This window comes from Bos indicus x Bos taurus, chromosome 12 (genome assembly GCF_003369695.1).
Source record: "Bos indicus x Bos taurus breed Angus x Brahman F1 hybrid chromosome 12, Bos_hybrid_MaternalHap_v2.0, whole genome shotgun sequence".
In the NCBI taxonomy this organism is placed as follows: domain Eukaryota; kingdom Metazoa; phylum Chordata; class Mammalia; order Artiodactyla; family Bovidae; genus Bos; species Bos indicus x Bos taurus.
The window spans coordinates 23,740,778-23,761,666 of NC_040087.1; the positions used below are offsets into that span (position 1 = coordinate 23,740,778).

Sequence of the window (20,889 nt, forward strand, 5' to 3'; positions counted from 1 at the left end):
TGTACAGTGATGTCAAGACACCACCTGTTGATTCGTGTTACCATTGAAGTTTGGGCTTTCCAGCTGGTGCTAGTGGTAAAGAACCTGCCTGCCAATGCAGGAGACATAAGAGACAGACATTGGAATCCTGGGTCGGGAAGATCTCCTGGAGGGGGGCATGGCAACCCACTCCAGTATTCTTGTCTGGAAAATTCCATGGATGGAAGAGCCTGGTGGGCCATAGTCCATAGGGTCACAAAGAGTCAAACATGACTGAAGGGACTTAGCATGCAGTTAAAGTGTAAGTGAAAGTAAAGTCGTTCAGTTGCGTTCCACTCTTTGCTTCCCTGGTTGCTCAGAGGTTAAAGCATCTGCCTGCAATGCGGGAGACCTGGGTTCGATCCCTGGGTCGGGAAGATCCCCTGGAGAAGGAAATGGCAACCCATTCCAGTATTCTTGCCTGGAGAATCCCATGGATGGAGGAGCTGGTGGGCTACAGTCCACGGGGTCTCGAAGAGTCGGACACGACTGAGTGACTTCACTTTCACTTTCACTGCAGGCTAAGACTTAGCATGCAGTACGCACACACAATTGAAGTTATTGTGGAGATCTCCCTGTCCGTATTCCTACTGATGACAGTGTAATGTGTCAAAGATGAAGGAGGAGGAAAAGGACACTTGATAACTCTTGAGTTGCAATATACTTTTAAAATTTCTGTGTATTTATTTGACTGTGCCAAATCTTAGTTGCAACATGTGGAATCTAACTCCCTGTCCAGGGATCAAACCCAGGCCCCTTGCCTGGGCAGCACAAAGTCTTAGACACTGGACTGCCAGGGAAGTCCCTGCAATATTCATAATTGTGTGATGTTCTTATATACCAGCAACATTTTGGACTGCTCTGGTACCCACTGTGGAGTCTTTCATACTTTCTATTTAGAAGGTCTTTTGTTCAGCTAAATGTCCAATAGGCTTCTAACTGAGCTCATCAAACTCAATCAAGGCTTCATTTTTTTCTATCAAAATTTCCTTCTATTTTCCCAATGTTATGCTATGAATTTATTCTTTCTCTGCCATCACTTCATGGGAAATAGATGGGGAAACAGTAGAAACAGTGTCAGACTTTATTTTGGGGGGCTTCAAAATCACTGCAGATGGTGACTGCAGTCATGAAATTAAAAGACGCTTACTCCTTGGAAGGAAAGTTATGACCAACCTAGATAGCATATTCAAAAGCAGAGACATTACTTAGCCAACAAAGGTCCATCTAGTCAAGGCTATGGTTTTTCCAGTGGTCATGTATGGATGTGAGAGTTGACTGTGAAGAAGGCTGAGCGCCGAAGAATTGATGCTTTTGAACTGTGGTGTTGGAGAAAACTCTTGAGAGTCCCTTGGACTCCAAGGAGATCCAACCAGTCCATTCTAAAGGAGATCAGCCCTGGGATTTCTTTGGAAGGAATGATGCTAAAGCTGAAACTCCAGTACTTTGGCCACCTCATACTTAGAGTTGACTCATTGGAAAAGACCCTGATGCTGGGAGGGATTGGGGGCAGGAGGAGAAGGGGACGACAGAGGATGAGATGGCTGGATGGCATCACTGACTCGATGGACGTGAGTCTGAGTGAACTCCGGGAGTTGGTGATGGACAGGGAGGCCTGGCATGCTGCGATTCATGGGGTCGCAAAGAGTCGGACACGACTGAGTGACTGAACTGACTGACTGACTGCTTGTACCATCTTACTTTACCCTTGTGATACTTCTGATGCTTTTCAATTTCACTTAAGGATGGCTTTGCCTTGATCTCAACAAATACATTTTTATTTTTCTATGAGACAATGTTAAAAGAGTGATATTTCTCACAATTAAATATATTAAGAAGAAGAATTCTACTCACAGGGATTGACTGAGAGGTTTCATTCTTAGGGCCTTTGCGTTTACATTAGGTTGGCTCTTCTGACTTGTTATCATGATGTTTGTTGTAAAATATAAAATACAGGGCTCTTGATAGCAAATTTGAAGTCATAGGTTTTAGAATTTGGAATGTATTTGGTAATACCCAGGCCATTAATACTTTACTATTATCCAGCGTCCCAGCTTAAAAAAGAATAATCTTCCAAAATGGCACAAAACATACCTTTAAAAATAATAGAACTTAAGGATCACATATTGTTGAAATAAGAGTCTCTCTCCAACCAAGCACTAGAACCTTGTTCCTGCAGGAGGCATTGTATATGTAGGTGTCCTCACTGCAAATGGAAATGAAAATCACGGGTTTATATTTGGAGGAATAGAGGTGAATAATTCAAGAATCCTCCAGTGAAGGCTTTACTCAGGGGACACAAAGTTATCTACAACATGGTAGCAGCAGTAAAGATATCCTTACTTGATTATATAAGTGGACATGGAATTTGCCATCAATGGAAATGGGTTGCCTGTAGCATATTCCTATTGCAAGAGTTCATAAAAATAATGTTTACAAAATCCAGAAACAATGCTTCCTCCTTATAAAACAAAAAATACTAATCAGTGGTATTCATTACTTCAGATTCAAATAGTATGAAACATTTTCAGTAGGAGCTGTAGTAGGAATCTGAATTCTTTTATAGAATATTCTAAGGGGATTGGAGAAGAGCCATGAGTTACCTTTCAGATTTGAAATTCTGTAATCTTTTTATGATATATTGATAATAATCTATGCCATATAAAAATAAAAACAGTTTGAAACTGCCAAAACATTTTTTGACAGGAAACTATATATATATAATTGATCATCTACAGTTTGTTAATGCAGTTCTTAAGTTGTTAAGACACGTCCTTGTGGGAATATTTTAATTACCTTTCATGTGTCTTTTTGTGTGAAATCACTTGGATACATTACTCCCAAACCTGTTTTCCCACTTCTAAAATGGATACACTCCCTCCTGGGATTGTTAAGAAGATTCATTTCATATAGGGGAAAACACTTTGAAATAGTAAAGCATTAAGTATATACTAAAATTCTCTCTGCAATTGTTATTCACTTTACCTATTATAGTTCTTCAAATTATCAAGTGTAATCTTGATAATTTTTAGTTACTTTTAAATTTATTTTTATTTATTTTTAATACATGAGCATTCTATTGTTATTATAGATCCACAAAGTGAAATTAGAGGACATTATTAATAAAATTTTAAAATACATAAAAATCTTTTTAAAGGGAATGCTTTGACTCAGATGATAAAGAGTTCATGCAGGACCGGGATTCAATTCCTGGGTCAGAAAGATCCTCTGGAGAAGGGAACGGCTACCCGCTCCAGTATTCTTGCCTGGAGGATTCCATGGACAGGGGAGCCTGGTGCAAATCGATGGGGTTGCAATGAGTCAGACACAACTGAGAAACTAACACTTCATGAATCTTTTTAGTTAAAACTATTTCTCAATAAAAGTAATAACTTTATAAATCAATCATAACTTATTTTTCCCTTTTAATAAGAACTGATATCCATTCTTTACAGTTCTTTTCAATTGATATAGAAATGCCAGCATAGTGCAGGAGTAAAGAGTGTGTGATCTGGAGCCAAACTCCTTGGGTTTATACTCAGTCCTACTACTTACTAGTTGTATGATCATCAGGAAATATCTTAATCTCTCTGTACTTCACTTTCATCATATAAAGTATTGGAGTTGTTGTGAGAATTAAATGAGGTAATGTATATAAAGCATGTGGCAGAGAGCCGAGAACACGCTAAGCACCCTGTGAGTGCCAACTTTCTTTACTGTGGTCCTTTATGGAAGTTTCTAATCCATTTCCTGTTACTTCCTCCGGGATAGTTTCTACTTCCTAATACAAAGAAGGTTTCTTAACCATCTGGACTATCAAGAATCTTACTACCTAGATTTAACCTTCCAGATGATTCTGCTTTTGCACATGATTTTGTGGCCTCTAGAATATAGTCCTCAGGGGCCACATTCCATTAACTAGAAGATCTGGAAGTCCTGTGTTACTAAGAGGTATATCTTGATGACCTTGGTAATGACCTCGGCATGCATCTCACAACTACCGCCCAGTGCTCCAGAGCAAGGAATCTGCTTCCTTCTAGCCGTATAGTTTTGGTTCTATTTCCTTCTCTGCCGATGTTGTTGTTCTCTTTAGTCTTCCCATGCTCACTCCTCTTGTCATTCAGACTACAACAAACTTCCTCCACCACACTAATGGAACTAAAGTAGCCACGTGAGTCCTGCGTAACACATCACCAGTTTTTATTGTCTGCACTTCCCGATGATTTTCATGATTTTTTTGTTAAATGTGTTTCTATCTCGCTATCCTAAATTCTACAAGTTCCATAAGAACAGTGGCCACATCTGACTTATTCACTTACCACAGCATTCTCAGCATATTTTCACCTACGAACTATGCAATACATATTTATTGAATGCATAAATAAAAACGATGAATCATTTACTTCAAATAAAATGGCAGAGCCATTTTCATATATCTAGAATACCTTTCCTGCATTTCTCTATTTGTCAAAATGGTACTCATTCCTATTCTGTGACGTTCTTTAAGCTTCACACAAGAAAAATTTCATTACTCCTCCATGTGCTCCTATAATATACAATTCCCTTAAATGCAAAGGCATTTAGATATGATTTGATAAGAGAAAATACTTGGGTGTTTGGCCAATACTAGGCTGTAACAGTTTTCTAATAGGTCTCACCCATATAGCTTGAAGGAGATTCTTTTGCTTTCCTAAAATATTTTTTTTTTAAGATGAGCTGAAAAGCATTACGTTCATAATGTGGAAAAGGGATGCATAGGTTTATTATATAGCTTATATCTTATACATGAAAACTTACAAAATCTAAAGTATGTTCTGGGTTTTAACATTTAGTTACCTTTAACTAAAAACTTAGAGGAAGCCTTTGATACATGTGACAAAATGCAATGGTTCCTGGCAAAGTGCGCATTCTGCTTTTGACAGTCTATTTATCATCATTTGTTTACCACTTTAGTGTTCCACGCAATCCTGCTTAGGAACAGTCTTTTCTTTGTCTAGAGGTTGCTAACAAAAACTGTGTACTTAATCTCCATTTGCTCTTGTAAATAGCTCAAGTGCACAATCTTAATTCATTCGCTTTTGTGACAAAACAAAACTGATTATTATAGGGTAGGTAGTGGAAATACAGAGAGCAGGAAACAGACTTATGTTTATGGAGGTACTGTATTATCAAATCCCTTCATGTATATTCGGAGCTAGAGTGGGACCGAAAGAAGCTCAGTGAATAACAATGGAGATTTTAAATGCTCAGAGAATCTATTTGCTCAAAACTTGGGACTATAGCTGCAGGGAATGGCAATAAAACACCTATCTGAACCTGCCATTGCTAGCAGGGAGGAGGGTGAGGAAATTCTTTCAAGAGTAGGCAAAGCTTAAGTTGATTCTTCAATTTAAGTGGAGCTAACCAAGTTGAGCAATTGTATTCTTACAGCCCTGGCTGTTGAGCAAAAATGTACAATCCTGGAGTTGCCAATGCATTTTTGTATGATACTGACTTTCTGTTTTCTCAGGTCCCCTTTCTCTTTATGTGCAGCCATTGTGAGCATTCTTTTCCTTTGAGTTTCGTTTCAATGTTGAGAAGATTCTAATGTTTCTGATCCTTGGCAGAAAGAGAACAATTTCCAAATAGAATCTACCTTGAAAACAGAACTGCATTACATGAAAGTTGTTGACACTTGAAAGGCTCACATACTTAAAAGTCTCTCTAGGCTTTGTGAGTTTACAAACGTATTGATTAGTTACCCCATGACTATAGACCTCACAGCCACTTCCTTTTGTGCATATTCCTAGAATGGCACTGATTCACATGTAAGAGATTTTTTTTTCTTTATTTTTTTGAGGAAAGACCATGCCCAATACAGGCTTCCCAGGTGGCTCAGTGATAAAGAATCTACCTGCCAATTCAGGAGACCTGGGTTCAGTCCTTGGGTCAAGAAGATCCCCTGGGGTCTTGGGTCAAGAAGAAATGGCAACCCACTCCAGTATTCTTGGCTAGGAAATCGCTTGGACAGAGGAGTGTGGAGGGCTCAAAAGTGCACAATCTTAATTCATGGGATCCTAAGAGTTGGACACAACTGAGTGACTGAGCACGCATGCCCACATGCCCTATCTACCTTAAATTTTCTAGCTCTTGTCAAATACATATTAAAATCTCAGTAATAGTCTTTGATTGAACAAATATTTTGTTATTTTACCAAATGTTGATTTCATGATATTTTATGGTAAATATTAATTGCTTTTCATGCACCAGGATACTCATTAATATTTACATGTTGTGATTTCAGTTTGGGGCTATTTCCTCAACATTATTAACACAAGCAAGGGCTCTTCACTTCACTTTAGGGGATCTAGCATAAGCTTTACATCTTTTATCCTACACAGTAATTTGTTAATAACCAATCTCCCTTGGACTGTGAACATCAAAAAAAACACAATGGAAAGGTGGAGAAGAAAAGGAGATGATCTAAATAATATTGGAAATTAATGCTTTGTCTAAATATTACAAGGCTGAGACACAAAGAACTGTATACAACCACTGTGCTCTGGTCGGTAAATCTGTTTCTCATGGGGATGTGGTCTAGCAATTCGAAAACTCCATTATGTGTATACTGCATGCGTGCTAAATTGCTTCAGTCGTGACCAGTGCTTTGTGATCCTATTGACTGTAGCCCATCAGGCTCCTCTGTCCATGGGATTCTCCAGCCAAGAATGCTGGAGTGGGTTGCCATGCCCTCCTCCGGGGGATCTTCCTCACCTGGGGACTGAACCTACGTCTCCTATGTCTCCTGCATTGCAAGTGGATTCTTTACTGCTGAGCCACTGGGGAGGCCCATGTGTATACTAGGGTGCAATAGACTTCTCAACTTAAAAGCACAATCTACAAGTTGAGAATTATGTTGGTGGACAAAACTGAAGACTTAAGCCCAGAATGCAGCCTCTCGGATAGCTCTGAGAGATTGCTCCAAGGGCTAAGAGGGAAGCCAGGATATATAGTAGAGCTTTTGCAACAAATACCAGGTAGGAACTTCAAAAGATTTCTGTTAGTTAAGGAAAACCAGATATCTCAAGCTACTGAAATTAGTGCTTTTTTTATGTGTGGGAAGATGCAGAAGTCTGGGCTCCTTGACATTGTTCCTTTGATATGCACGCAGCTCTTTGGGGCCAGTATCTTGTGTTTTCCCATCCTGAGTCTCCATGGGGCACACTGCTGGGGGTGGCTGTAGAGGCTGGTGGCTCCATAGCAGCATCCTGTTTCTATCCTGAGTTTTCTCAGAGCTCACCTTCCAGTCAACTGTAATGTGATGGCTTGATACTGCAAACAACATCCTTTGTTTACTGATACGGCAAGTAACATTTGTTTCACTCACAGGTTAATATGTTATAAATATAGAACACCAAACTTCTTATTGTCAGAAAAAGAAGTTACAAGTAAGCAAGCGGAAATGCTAGGATGAACATCAGTAACGCTACAGTAGCAGTAAGCACAGCAAGCACCCAGATATTAATTTCGAAATATCACACTCCAGCAAAAAAAAGCTGGACTCCTTTGAAAAACGGTTACTTCTAGGACTGAGGCAAGGGAGATAGAAGGTGAGCCTGGTGCGTCTTATAGTAGTAGAAAGCAGCAAGTGTTCATCAGTCAGTTGTGTCTGAGACCCATGGACAGTACCTCACCGAGCTCCTCTGTCCATGGGATTCTCCAGGCAAGAATGTTGGAGTGGGTTGCCATTTCCTTCTCCAGGGGATCTTCCTGACCCAGTGATCGAACCCGGATCACCTGCATTGCAGGCAGATGCTTTACCATGTGAGCTACCAGGGAAGCCCCAGAAAGCGACAAAGTGCTCAGTAAATGAATAAAAAGTATATGAGCATCACAAAAGAACACCTGTGCCAACCTTGAAAGACTTCCCAATAGCCAAAGTTGAAACAGCTGGAACAGCAAAAGCAATTATAGTATTATGTTATAATTCAACAATAAAATAAAGATCTCCAAATCCATAATGATATAAATAACTAATTGAATAAATAAACAAGAGTTCAAGTGATAACTACAGGAATGGGAGAAATAGAAAAACCACCACTAGAGCACCATTGTAAGTATTGCTTCAGGGATGATCCACAGAAGGATGCTAAGATCAGTAGGCAAACTTCAAGCAGAGAAAGGATGTTTACATAACCCCACAGTATCTCCCTCAGATATGTATTAATTATTCTGGTGGTTTTAACATATGTCCAAAACCTCTTTAATAATCCTCCCTGCAGGGGAAGCTTAATTCTCACCTTGAACATGAGTTTGGACATGTTGATTTGTTTCTACCAAATAGGAGAGTGGAGAAGGCTGGCAGGCACGGCCTCATGGAGTGATCAAGTCACCACCATCAGTAATTAGCCATGTTGGCATTATGGGATGATTCAATGAGATGGTCACTGTGGCATTCTTTCCCCAAAGCCTAACTTCAGACTAATCTTAATGAAAAGCAGGCAAGCCTAGACTGAGGAATAGTCTACAAAATACCTGCTCAGTGTTCCTCAAAAGTCAAGCTCATAAAAGACAAAAATTGAGAGACTGTCACCAACTGGGTTAAGGAGATATGATGACTAAATGCAACGTGGTATTCTGGGATGGATCCTAGAAGAGAATAAGAATATTACTTATTCTTATTAAAAGAAGATGGCAAATGTCTAATCAAGTCTGTAGTTCAGTTAATGGTATTTTTTATAAAAGACCGTGCTTGTATAAGATATTAACATTAAAAGAAGGGAATTCTCTGTACTCTCCTTGCAACTCTTCTGTAAGTCTAAAATAATTTCAAAATAAAAAGTTAAAGAAACTAGTAGAAGCATTTTATATCTACTTTGTAGCATAGGTTAAGCATTCCACAACATTTTAAAAATGAATGACTTAATCTATTTGACTGTATCTTCCTTGGTTTTTATGTGATTCCAGAACTTCTATTGAGCCATGCTCTAAGTACATTGGCAAAGTGAAAAAAAGTGAAAGTGTTAGTCATGTTTGACTCTTTGCGACCCCATGGAGTATAGTCTGCCAGGCTCCTCTGTCCATGGAATGCTCTAGGCAAGAATACTGGAGTGGGTTGCCATTCCTTTCTCCAAGGGATCTTCCTGATCCAGGGGTTGAACCCAGGTCTCCTGCAATGCACACAGATTCTTTGCTGTCAAGGCCACCAGCGCTATATGTGGACTTTTAATAATTCCATCCTTTAGTGACTTCCATCTTCCTAATACGACCCATATTTTCCCTACCTGACACACCCTTCCTTCTTCAAAATGCAGTTCAAATATTGCCTTTCTGTGAAGTTTCCCAAGTATCTATAAATCTTTCTAAATATATTTTTGCACTTATGAGATCATACCTGATACATTAGTTTTCTGACTATTTAAAAATGCAAGTTTTCTAAAAGGAAGAGCCACATTGTTGTATTTTTAAATTCTTAATTTAACACCCAAAGACTGTAAAGGTTTGATAAAGTTTCCTTGGATGAAAAAATGAAAGGACAAATGACTGACTGTTCTGAGTATCTAACTTGTTTATTATATCCCATTATAAGTTATTGGACTGAAATATTAGTGTTTATCCTTTATTTAAACAATGTTTTTTGTTTTCTTACCTCACAAGAACCCATAACAAGTTTCATTTTATATATAAGTGATCACCTTACAATTCAGTTTAAAGAGGTCATTTACCACTGCACAGTTATGGCTTCTGGTTGTCTTTCCAGCAGGGTGGAGGGAAGGGTGATCATCTACCATGATCTTTTCATTCACTGGGGCTATTTGGTGAGGAATTTTAAACTTTTTTTCAGGCTAGCTTACCTTGATCCTTTGCTAGAGGAGTGATATGCTCACTTTTAAAATATTTGCCAATATGGAGCTATGTTCCTCATCCTAGAAAAACAATTTTGAACAATTTTTATGTTCCTCTCTACAGTAACAATAAAATATGTTGCCACACTTAGAGCATCTTGTCTTATTTATGGGACAAATGAGATGCTGACTGACTTCATTCTTAGACAAATATTCTTCCAATTATTTCTTGTCAAAAGACAGGTGATAAAATACTTGATTAGTTGAAGTATGGTATACTCACTTATTATTATACATATGATATATTAGTATTTATTTCTCTATTAATGAATTTAAAATATGGAAAATTTTTATTTTCTTTAAAAAGATAGTGACTGAACTAAACAATATATTAACAATAAGAGAAGTTAAGGGAATTCTCTGTACTCTACAACTCTCTTTTTAGCTTAGAAAAGTCAAGCCATTAAATGGAAGGGAAGTGCTCTTATTGTTGAATTTTTTACTTGAAATATAGACTTACAAAATTCATGGGAATTTACATGACAAAGTCCAGAGTATCAATGTTGAATGATAATTTTGTTTGTATCATCATTTTTATGATTTATATTGGTTCATATTATAGTAATTATTCTTATTTAGTGTCCTGTTCACTCTGTTTTATTCATATACTAAATAATTAGTTAAAATGCATTTCTTTACAAATGCAATGCATTTTATCTTGATAACTCTTAAATCTGTCTACCCACCTGTAGATGTTGCATCTTGGAGACTACTTCTAATATCAGTTATTTATCCACATTTCCATTATTTTTATGGCATAGTTATACTTTCCCAGTCTTATAAAACTGAAGCTGACAGATAAGTATTAAATGCATTGGATGGTCAGATCAGATCAGATCAGATCAGTCGCTAAGTAGTGTCCGACTCTTTGCGACCCCATGAACTACAGCACGTCAGGCCTCCCTGTCCATCACCAATTCCCGGAGTTCACCCAGACTCATGTCCATCGTTCAGTGATGCCATCCAGCCATCTCATCCTCTGTCGTCCCCTTCTCCTCTTGCCCCCAGTCCCTCCCAGCATCAGAGTCTTTTCCAATGAGTCAACTCTTCGCATGAGGTGGCCAAAGTACTGAAGTTTCAGCTTTAGCATCATTCCTTCCAAAGAAATCCCAGGGCTGATCTCCTTCAGAATGGACTGGTTGGATCTCCTTGCAGTCCAAGGGACTCTCAAGAGTCTTCTCCAACACCACAGTTCAAAAGCATTAATTCTTCGGTGCTCAGCCTTCTTCACAGTCCAACTCTCACATCCATACATGACCACAGGAAAAACCATAGCCTTGACTAGACAAACCTTTGTTGGCAAAGTAATGTCTCTGCTTTTGAATATGCTATCTAGGTTGGTCATAACTTTCCTTCCAAGGAGTAAGTATCTGTAGTAAATTATTAAAACTAGGTCCTCTCATAAACTTTGAACTTAGTTAATCAATGTCTCTTATAGTCTGGAGGTTAATTTTATAAAGTTAATTTAAATATTTCTTGCATAAAAAACTATATAGTGGCTATTACATTCTGTATACATGTATCATGGAATATGTGTGCTAATTTACATGTGTCTTAAATTTATAGAGATTTAAACTCAATTTTAACCTATATTGACAAATTATTTTCATGAGTTTACATCTAGAAATGTTGCCAGTTAGAAATTCAAGGAAACTAAAGATGATCACCATCCAATGAATATCCGAGTATCAGCCACTTTTGTACATTGAACCACATTTGCAGAGCAACAACCCAGCATGTGGGCATCATTATCTACCAGACAGAGTCTCCAAGGAGAGGAGATAACTACCCTGAGGGTAAGTGGCAGGAGACTACAAAACCCAATTCTTAGGCTCCTAAACCAACACACCTTCTATTGTCAGTTTAGAAGCAGGGGTACTAAGGCTCTAGTGTTTTAATCTTATAAGAAATGTAAAATCACCTGAGGTCTCTCAGACCAAAACTTTCTGGGTTGTGAAATTTAGTTACCGTATTACAGTGTACGGTATGGTCAAGGCTGAAACGGAATAGGCATTTATTGTGTATCTTCTAGAATTCAAGCACCATTCAAGCTTAATATATTTTATCTTGACTTTTTAACACAGGATTCTGAGAGTCAGTGCTATCGTGATTTCACACATGAGAAAACATAACTCCAAGGTAGGTTATTATGTGTAGACCCCACACTGGTTGAAGGCATAGTATTGGGGTACAAACTAGCTGTTGCTGAGTACAAATCTTATGTTTTTTAAAAGTGCAAACTACAGACACTCAAAAGGAGTTCTAAATTTGACAAAAGAAGAGGCAGCTGAAAGTGCAGGGTATTGGGGTTCCCTTTGACCACCTCATGCGAGGAGTTGACTCATTGGAAAAGACTCTGATGCTGGGAGGGATTAGGGGCAGGAGAAGAAGGGGACGACAGAGGATGAGATGGCTGGATGGCATCACCAACTCGATGGATGTGAGTTTGAGTGAACTCCGGGAGTTGGTGATAGACAGGGAGGCCTGGCGTGCTGCAATCCATGGGGTCGCAAAGAGTTGGACACTACTGTGCCACTGAACTGACTGACTGACTGAGAGAAACAGACTTCACTTTCACTTTTCACTTCCATGCATTGGAGAAGGAAATGGCAACCCACTCCAGTGTTCTTGCCTGGAGAATCCCAGGGACAGAGGAGCCTGGTGGGCTGCCATCTATGGGGTCGCACAGAGTCGGACATGACTGGAGCGACTTAGCAGCAGCAGCAGAGAAACAGAATCAATAGGAGAAACAGAGGATAGATAGATGACAGATGATCGGCAGTTGCTTTGGTGACTCAGTGGTAAAGAATCTGCTTGCCAATGCAGGAGACACAGGAGATGCAGGTTTGATCCCTGGATCAGGAAGACCCCCTGGAGAAGGAAACAGCAAGCCACTCCAGTATTCTTGCCTGGAAAATCCCATGGACCGAGGAGCCCTGAGGGCTACAGGCCATGGGGTCACAAAGAGTCGGACTCAACTGAGCATGCCTAGATAGATAGATACACACACACATACATAGATTGAAATGATATATGTCATAAGGAATTGACTCACACAGTTTGGAGGATGAGAAGTACCACAGTCAGTCGTCTGTCAACCCGAGAACTAAGGCAGCTGGTGGCATAAATTCCAGTCTCAGTCTGAAGGCCTAAGAACCAGGAACACAGTCCCAGTCCAGTATCAGGAGACCAATGTTTCAACTTAGCAGTCAGGCAGAAAGCGAATTCAGTCCTCCTCTACCTTTTTGTTCTCTATTCAGGCTCTCAAAAGACTGAGAGCCCACCCACATTAGGGATGGTAATCTGCTTCACTCCGTCCATTATTTCAAACGCTAATCTATTCTGGAAACACCCCATAGACATACCTAGAAAAGTTTAACCATATATTTGGGCATTCCAGCCAGGTTGACAAAATTAACCATCATACACAGAAATTTTTCAAAAATTATCAACTAGAGAAATCAGATGATTTTTGCAGAAATTTATCAAAGATCAAGTTAAACTCTATGCTATTGCTAAATCCCCCAAATATAACATTGATTAAGTATTGATAATGAAAGTTATCTCCTGTTAAGATGGTATTTGCTATAGTCATCCATTATATAACATTTAAAGAGGAGATCTAAAATAATTATTGACTAAAATATATTTCTAGTATATCTAATCTTCATTAAAATTCATACAAAAAAGTCATAGAATTTGAATAATAATGATTATTTTACTTCCAAATAATGTTGGTTTCATTGGCAGAAGGCTGTAATTACAATGTGTCAAACATCTGGTTTAAGAAAAAGAAAATTTATATGTATTCCAATTTATCATACTCCGTAGACAAAATATTTGATAGATAATTTTTTTTTTTTTAGGTTTTCATCCAAATAGTCCACTAATGCATACAAAGCACCTATGAGGTTTTTAATATCATGGCGCTGGGGGATTGCAATTTTGAATGGTACACTGACAACTAAAATATCAACTTCCAGCTTTACTTTCATGATAATTTTAATAAACCAGCAGATGTTTACAAAACTAATAAACTGTTTTATCTGAGGTGGTGTGGGATCATATCTGTTAGAATTAGAGTAGATGTTGGTAGTTTAATTCCTCAATTTCCTTAGGGCAGCTGGGTCCCCAGGAAGCAGAGAAAATTAGCAAAGATCTAAGAGCTGTTTGTAATGGAGCCAGTCAGAATGGAGAATTCTATGAAATAAACCATAGCTCTTACTCGTTTCTTAAATCAGTTCCTTAAATTAATTTAGGCCAACTCTTAGAATAACAAGAGAACTTTGACTTAAAGAGAATTAGCTTCATTTAGTTAAAGTTTAAATGAAGACTTGATGGAAAATAAACTATACCACTTACATAAATAATCCTATCATATCTGTTAAATTTCCAAAGACATAGAGCTCAGTGAATTTGGAAGAATGTACTAATATGCCTGCTGATAAAAGCTGTTTTAAATGCGGTCTTAAATCATTCGATGCCAATATACTGAGAAGATAAACTTCTAGGATGAGTATTTAAACATCATGATTTAGCTTTATATTGCTAAAAAAAAAAAAGATCACAGTGTCATAGAGCAAATGACAGTACAGAATAACAGAATTCTCTGGAAGGCAAATCTATCATACATTTGGACAATAACCAAATAACCTGTGAAAAGTTGCTTTGCCAAATAAATGTCATCTTCTAAGTTGCTATGGTAATTACTATACTTGTTAGAGGTATTTAGGAGATGCTGAATTCCTTGTGCATAATGAACTTTTATGAAGAGTATTCTAAGCAGTCTGGTTTTAAAAAAACCAATTTGTTTTTACTCTGCATAATTGATGTTTGAGTTCAGCGTAGAAATAAACTCACTTGGTAAATTGAAAGGACATGAAAAGATTGGGTGAAAGATTTTAAAGTTCAAGACAAAAGGAAAAGATTGCCTGTTATAATATTTATGCCTTCTGCTTTCCTGTTAACTGTATAGTGCTTTTAGGATGTTATTCAATCTGAATTACCATCCAGAAACAGCAAAGAAAGTGAGCGTTGCCTTGCAGCACAATTCTACTGAGCTTTAACCTTCTGGGCTTAATTTAACAATGGGAGTGAAACCCACACTTAATTATTTACTAATTGCTACATCTCACAGGAGCAAAGGACTAAATTATGTTCTCTTTTCCTAGCTGCCTTCATAGCGAATTGACCCAGATTATTTGAGGTGCTGTGACTGGAGAGTGGGGAGGGGGAGATGAGGGGACTGACTTGCCGTGGGTCTTTTTAGAAGTTATTTACAGCCTGAAAATATTCTCCAAAGAGAAGAGCCGGTGGGGGAATGACAAATAAAATTCCATTACGTTGAGTATAGGTTAATATGGCAGCCAAGAGTCAATCTGCCTAAGATCTGAGGGACTGATGTTTAGGCGAGGTCCGGCAGTGTTGTTGAAGAGTCAAAAGAATTCTCTGACAGCCAGTAATGAGGAATCTGAGGTTCAGAGTTAGGAGACCAACTACAGGTAAGGCAACTGCTGGAAAATTAGACAACATGATAAAACCCAGTCACTGGGAAACATAATGGCCATTCATTAACAGAGAGAATAGCAAAATGTGTAATAGGGGATAAAGAAAATTGGACTCAGAGTAGGGAACACACTTATAAAAACCCTTGTGACCTTGTCAAGTTAGTTATCTCACTAACCATCCTATGGGTCACTAATAATAGTGATTGCCCCAAGGGGGTTTCCTGAGAATTGAGTTCATACAAATAAAATTTAGGACAGTGCCTAGCATACAGTGCCTAGTTCTGTAAGTGTTGTTTTTGTTGTTACAAGGAACAGTTTTAAAATAGACTCAATCTTTGGGGGTCTAACCTATAATGTAAGAACAAATTTCTAGGGACATGGAGGGACCGGCCTCGTTAAGTAGCTGCCCTAATGGAATTTTTGCTCCCACCTGCCTAGACCAAAGATTGCTTGGGCATGTGGAATAGGATTTAGCCTGAGGTGTTTACCATGTCTGCCTCTGACTGCTCACTGAAGCCACCAGCTTCGATTGCTCACCCTTTGGCTGCATCCTCTGGATGTAACACTGAGTGGCTGCGTGCTCTAGCAGAAGTTGACAATTTTTCTGAGACACAGAAATGTATCTTTTCCTGTGACTTGGTATAGTTCTTTCATATTTCCAAATTTGTACAATCATTGAAAGATTCAGTATTTGGTAGGGAATAATAAAGATCACAGAGTAATTTAGAACATAATTGGCATAACCCACATTCTAAAAGGCGTAATAGGAGAGCCATTGTGTAAAAAGTCTAACTGCTTCTGAACAATGACAATTATCCTAGAAACAGAAACTAGCATAGAATCAGGAGCTCTTTCTCATCCTCATTCCTTTTAAAAACTCTGCTTCCTTTCCCTGGAATTCCTTGCTTCCACTAGTCACTGAGGATACACCTGGTGCACGCTCAGTCACTCAGTCGTGTCTGACTCTTTGCGACCCCATGGGCTGTACACCACCAGGCTCCTCTGTCTGTGGGATATTCCCGGCAAGAATACTGGAGTGGGTTTCCATCTCCTTCTCTGGGGGATCTTCCCGACCCAGGGATCGAACCCATGTCTCCCGCATCCCTTGCATTGGCAGGCAGATTCTTTACCACTGAGCCACCCGGGAAGCCCTGGGCAACATCTACTCATAGTTAAATACTTCCATAGCAAGCATTTCTCTCCCTCCAGGTACAATTAATGGTTTTCTCTTTGGAATCCCCAAGAAACACTTTACCAATCTCTACTGGAGAACTCGCCATGTGGTATTTATTACTGATTATTAACAAAAGTCTCACATCCATACATGACCACTGGAAAAACCATAACCTTGACTAGATGGACCTTTGTTGACAAAGCAATGTCTCTGCTTTTTAATATGCTGTCTAGGTCATGTATGGATGTGAGAGTTGGACTATAAAGAAAGCTGAGTGCTGAAGAATTGATGCTTTTCAACTGTGGTGTTGGAGAAGACTCTTGAGAGTCCCTTGGACTGCAAGGAGATCCAACCTGTCCATTCTAAAGGAGATCAGCCCTGGGTGTTCTTTGGAAGAAATGATGCTGAAGCTGAAACTCTAAAACTTTGGCCACTTGATGCAAAGAGCTGACTCATTTGAAAAGACCCTGATGCTGGGAAAGATTGAAGGCAGGAGGAGAAGTGGACAACAGAGGATGAGATGGTTGGATGGCATCACTGACTCAACAGACATGGGTTTGGGTGAACTCCGGGAGTTGGTGATGGGCAGGGAGGCCTGGTGTGCTGTGATTCACAGGGTCGCAAAGAGTCAGACACGACTGAGCGACTAAACTGAACTGAACTGATTAACAAAACTTCTCCTCTACTAGACAGTGTCCTCCCTGAGGTCAGAGAATTCTTGCTGCTGTTTTAACAGCTATAGCGAGATATAATTTGTATAAAAGTTCACCCACTGGGATTGTGTTCTATGTGACATTTTATCCTCAACCCTCAAGATAGTCCTGGTCTGCTATAGAATAAGCCTCAATAAATCTTTTGCTGAAGAATGGAGCCCACACTGAGGGGTCAAGATTTCTGGGAGACACGAAGCAGACATGAAACAGACACATCCCAGTTAACTAGTTTGTCTTCAGGGTCAAGTTGGTAGATGAGGTTGCTCACTGTCACTCTCACTCAGTCTGAATACCTTCTTTTAAAGAATGTACCTTCAAATAGAGGAGAAGGCCTTGCTTCACCAAAGGTGACTCCTTGCCTGAAACTGCAATGGACTCATATAAATGAATTAGCTTCAGGACCTTACTACTGGGCTCAGCAGGCTATCTTCAGTCACTGAAAATGGGTGAAACAGAACAAACTACCCTGTCTTTTCCTTTCCTTTTTAATAGCAGGACAGGTTGTTTTAGGGATATAGAGAATAATGAATTGAGAAACATTCATGAATTAAACCTCTCAACATAAAAAAAAAAAAAATTAGTTACTGTATATTAGTGATTACGGGGGGTCCAGTTTTGTCCCCCCAGTGCTAAAGAGCTCTTTTGATAATTCTAGATAAAACAAATTATATAATCAGTAAGTACAGGGAACCCTGTTTACTACTGTTATATTTCCTCCAAATGCTTCAAATAAAGCCTATATGAGAAATGAATGTCACATAGTAACTACCATTTAGGAGAAAAGAAACTGATGTAGACTGTCTTATTTACAACTAAAACAAAAAAAGATAAATGTGTGAATTTTTAAAATTATACCCCTAATAAAAACCTTCTGCTTAATTCCACCATGATGGTAAAACTACATCTATATCTTCACTATCCAAGCAAAAATATATATTTTAGTTTTATTAATAAAATTGTACTTTTTAGAAATAGAAATACCTAAATTGACTTCATAATAAATATTTAGAGTGAAGACGACAATGGAAATTTATGAAAACCGTGTTCTATCTTCAAAAAGCTAATTTCTCTTCATAGCTATCATAAATGTCAGGAATTCTGACAGTTGTGTTTATCTAAACAGCTAATACATTTGGAAACAATTTTTTTTGGAAACCTCATCTGTATATAATGAAGAGACACCCTTTCTGTAACTAAGAGCAAAAAGTCATATAACAAAACCGAATACAAATAACCTAGTATTGTAAAAATTTAAGTCAAGCTTTATGAAAACATGAAGGTTTTCCCTGGTGGCTCAGTGGCAATGATCAGATCAGATCAGTCGCTCAGCCATGTCCGACTCTTTGCGACCCCATGAATCGCAGCACGCCAGGCCTCCCTGTCCATCACCAACTCCCAGAGTTCACTCAGACTCATGTCCATCGAGTCAGTGATGCCATCCAGCCATCTCATCCTCTGTCGTCCCCTTCTCCTCTTGCCCCCAATCCCTCCCAGCATCAGAGTCTTTTCCAATGAGTCAACTCTTCGCATGAGGTGGCCAGAGTACTGGAGTTTCAGCTTTAGCATCATTCCTTCCAAAGAAATCCCAGGGCTGATCTCCTTTAGAATGGACTGGTTGGATCTCCTTGCAACCAAGGGACTCTCAAGAGTCTTCTCCAACATCACAGTTTAAAAGCATCAATTCTTCGGCGCTCAGCCTTCTTCACAGTCCAACTCTCACATCCATACATGACCACAGGAAAAACCATAGCCTTGACTAGATGGACCTTTGTTGGCAAAGTAATGTCTCTGCTTTTGAATATGCTATCTAGGTTGGTCATAACTTTCCTTCCAAGGAGTAAGCGTCTTTTTATTTCATGGCTGCAGTCACCATCTGTAGTGATTTTGGAGCCCAGAAAAATAAAGTCTGACACTGTTTCCACTGTTTCCCCATCTATTTCCCATGAAGTGATGGGACCGGATGCCATGATCTTTGTTTTCTGAATGTTGAGCTTTAAGCCAACTTTTTCACTCTCCACTTTCACTTTCATCAAGAGGCTTTTGAGTTCCTCTTCACTTTCTGCCATAAGGGTGGTGTCATCTGCATATCTGAGGTTATTGATATTTCTCCTGGCAATCTTGATTCCAGCTTGTGTTTCTTCCAGTCCAGCATTTCTCATGATGTACTCTGCATATAAGTTAAATAAACAGGGTGACAATATACAGCCTTGCCGAACTCCTTTTCCTATTTGGAACCAGCCTGTTGTTCCATGTCCAGTTCTAACTGTTGCTTCCTGACCTGCATACAAATTTCTCAAGAGGCAGATCAGGTGGTCTGGTATTCCCATCTCTTTCAGAATTTTCCACAGTTTATTGTGATCCACACAGTCAAAGGCTTTGGCATAGTCAATAAAGCAGAAATAGATGCTTTTCTGGAACTCTCTTGCTTTTTCCATGATCCAGCGGATGTTGGCAATTTGATCTCTGGTTCCTCTGCCTTTTCTAAAACCAGCTTGAACATCAGGAAGTTCACGGTTCACATATTGTTGAAGCCTGGCTTGGAGAATTTTGAGCATTACTTTACTAGCATGTGAGAGGAGTGCAATTGTGCAGTAGTTTGAGCATTCTTTGGCATTGCCTTTCTTTGGGATTGGAATGAAAACTGATCTTTTCCAGTCCTGTGGCCACTGCTGAGTTTTCCAAATTTGTGGCATCTTGAGTGCAGCACTTTGACAGCATCATCTTTCAGGACCTGGAACAGCTCAACTGGAATTCCATCACCTCCATTAGCTTTGTTCGTAGTGATGCTTTCTAAGGCTCACTTGACTTCATATTCCAGGATGTCTGGCTCTAGGTCAGTGATCACACCATCGTGATTATCTGGGTTGTGAAGATCTTTTTTGTACAGTTCTTCTGTGTATTCTTGCCACCTCTTCTTAATATCTTCTGCTTCTGTTAGGTCCATACCATTTCTGTCCTTTATCGAGCCCATCTTTGCATGAAATGTTCCTTTGGTATCTCTGATTTTCTTGAAGAGATCCCTAGTCTTTCCCATTCTGTTGTTTTCCTCTATTTCTTTGCATTGATCATTGAGGAAGGCTTTCTTATCTCTTCTTGATATTCTTTGGAACTCTGCATTCAGATGCTTATATTGTTCCTTTTCTCCTTTACTTTTCACTTCTCTTCTTTTCATAGCTATTTGTAAGGCCTCCCCAGACAGCCATTTTGCTTTTTTGCATTTCTTTTCCATGGGGATGGTCTTGATCCCTGTCTCCTGTACAATGTCGTGAACCTCATTCCATAGCTCATCAGGCACTCTATCTATCAGATCTAGTCCCTTAAATCTATTTCTCAGTTCCAGTGTATAATCATAAGGGATTTGATTTAGGTCATACCTGAATGGTCTAGTGGTTTTCCCTACTTTCTTCAATTTAAGTCTGAATTTGGCAATAAGGAGTTCATGGTCTGAGCCACAGTCAGCTCCTGGTCTTGTTTTTGCTGACTGTATAGAGCTTCTCCATCTTTGGCTGCAAAGAATATAATCAATCTGATTTCGGTGTTGACCATCTGGTGATGTCCATGTACAGAGTCTTCTCTTGTGTTGTTGGAAGAGG

The 20,889-nt window shown here is 39.1% G+C and overlaps 1 protein-coding gene across 3 annotated transcripts in view; it reads left to right on the forward strand.

Annotated features, from left to right (window-relative positions):
- Nucleotides 1-20,889, forward strand: part of TRPC4 (transient receptor potential cation channel subfamily C member 4) — a 206,198-nt gene that overhangs the window by 27,123 nt on the left and 158,186 nt on the right. Inside the window, exons 1-2 of one of the 3 annotated variants that reach the window (XM_027557364.1) lie at nucleotides 11,523-11,698; nucleotides 11,987-12,041. The exons of the other annotated variants lie outside the window; for them this stretch is intronic. The gene's annotated coding sequence lies outside the window, so the exon portion shown is untranslated. Of the gene's footprint in view, nucleotides 1-11,522; nucleotides 11,699-11,986; nucleotides 12,042-20,889 lie in introns of those variants that run through there. 3 annotated transcript variants of the gene reach the window in all.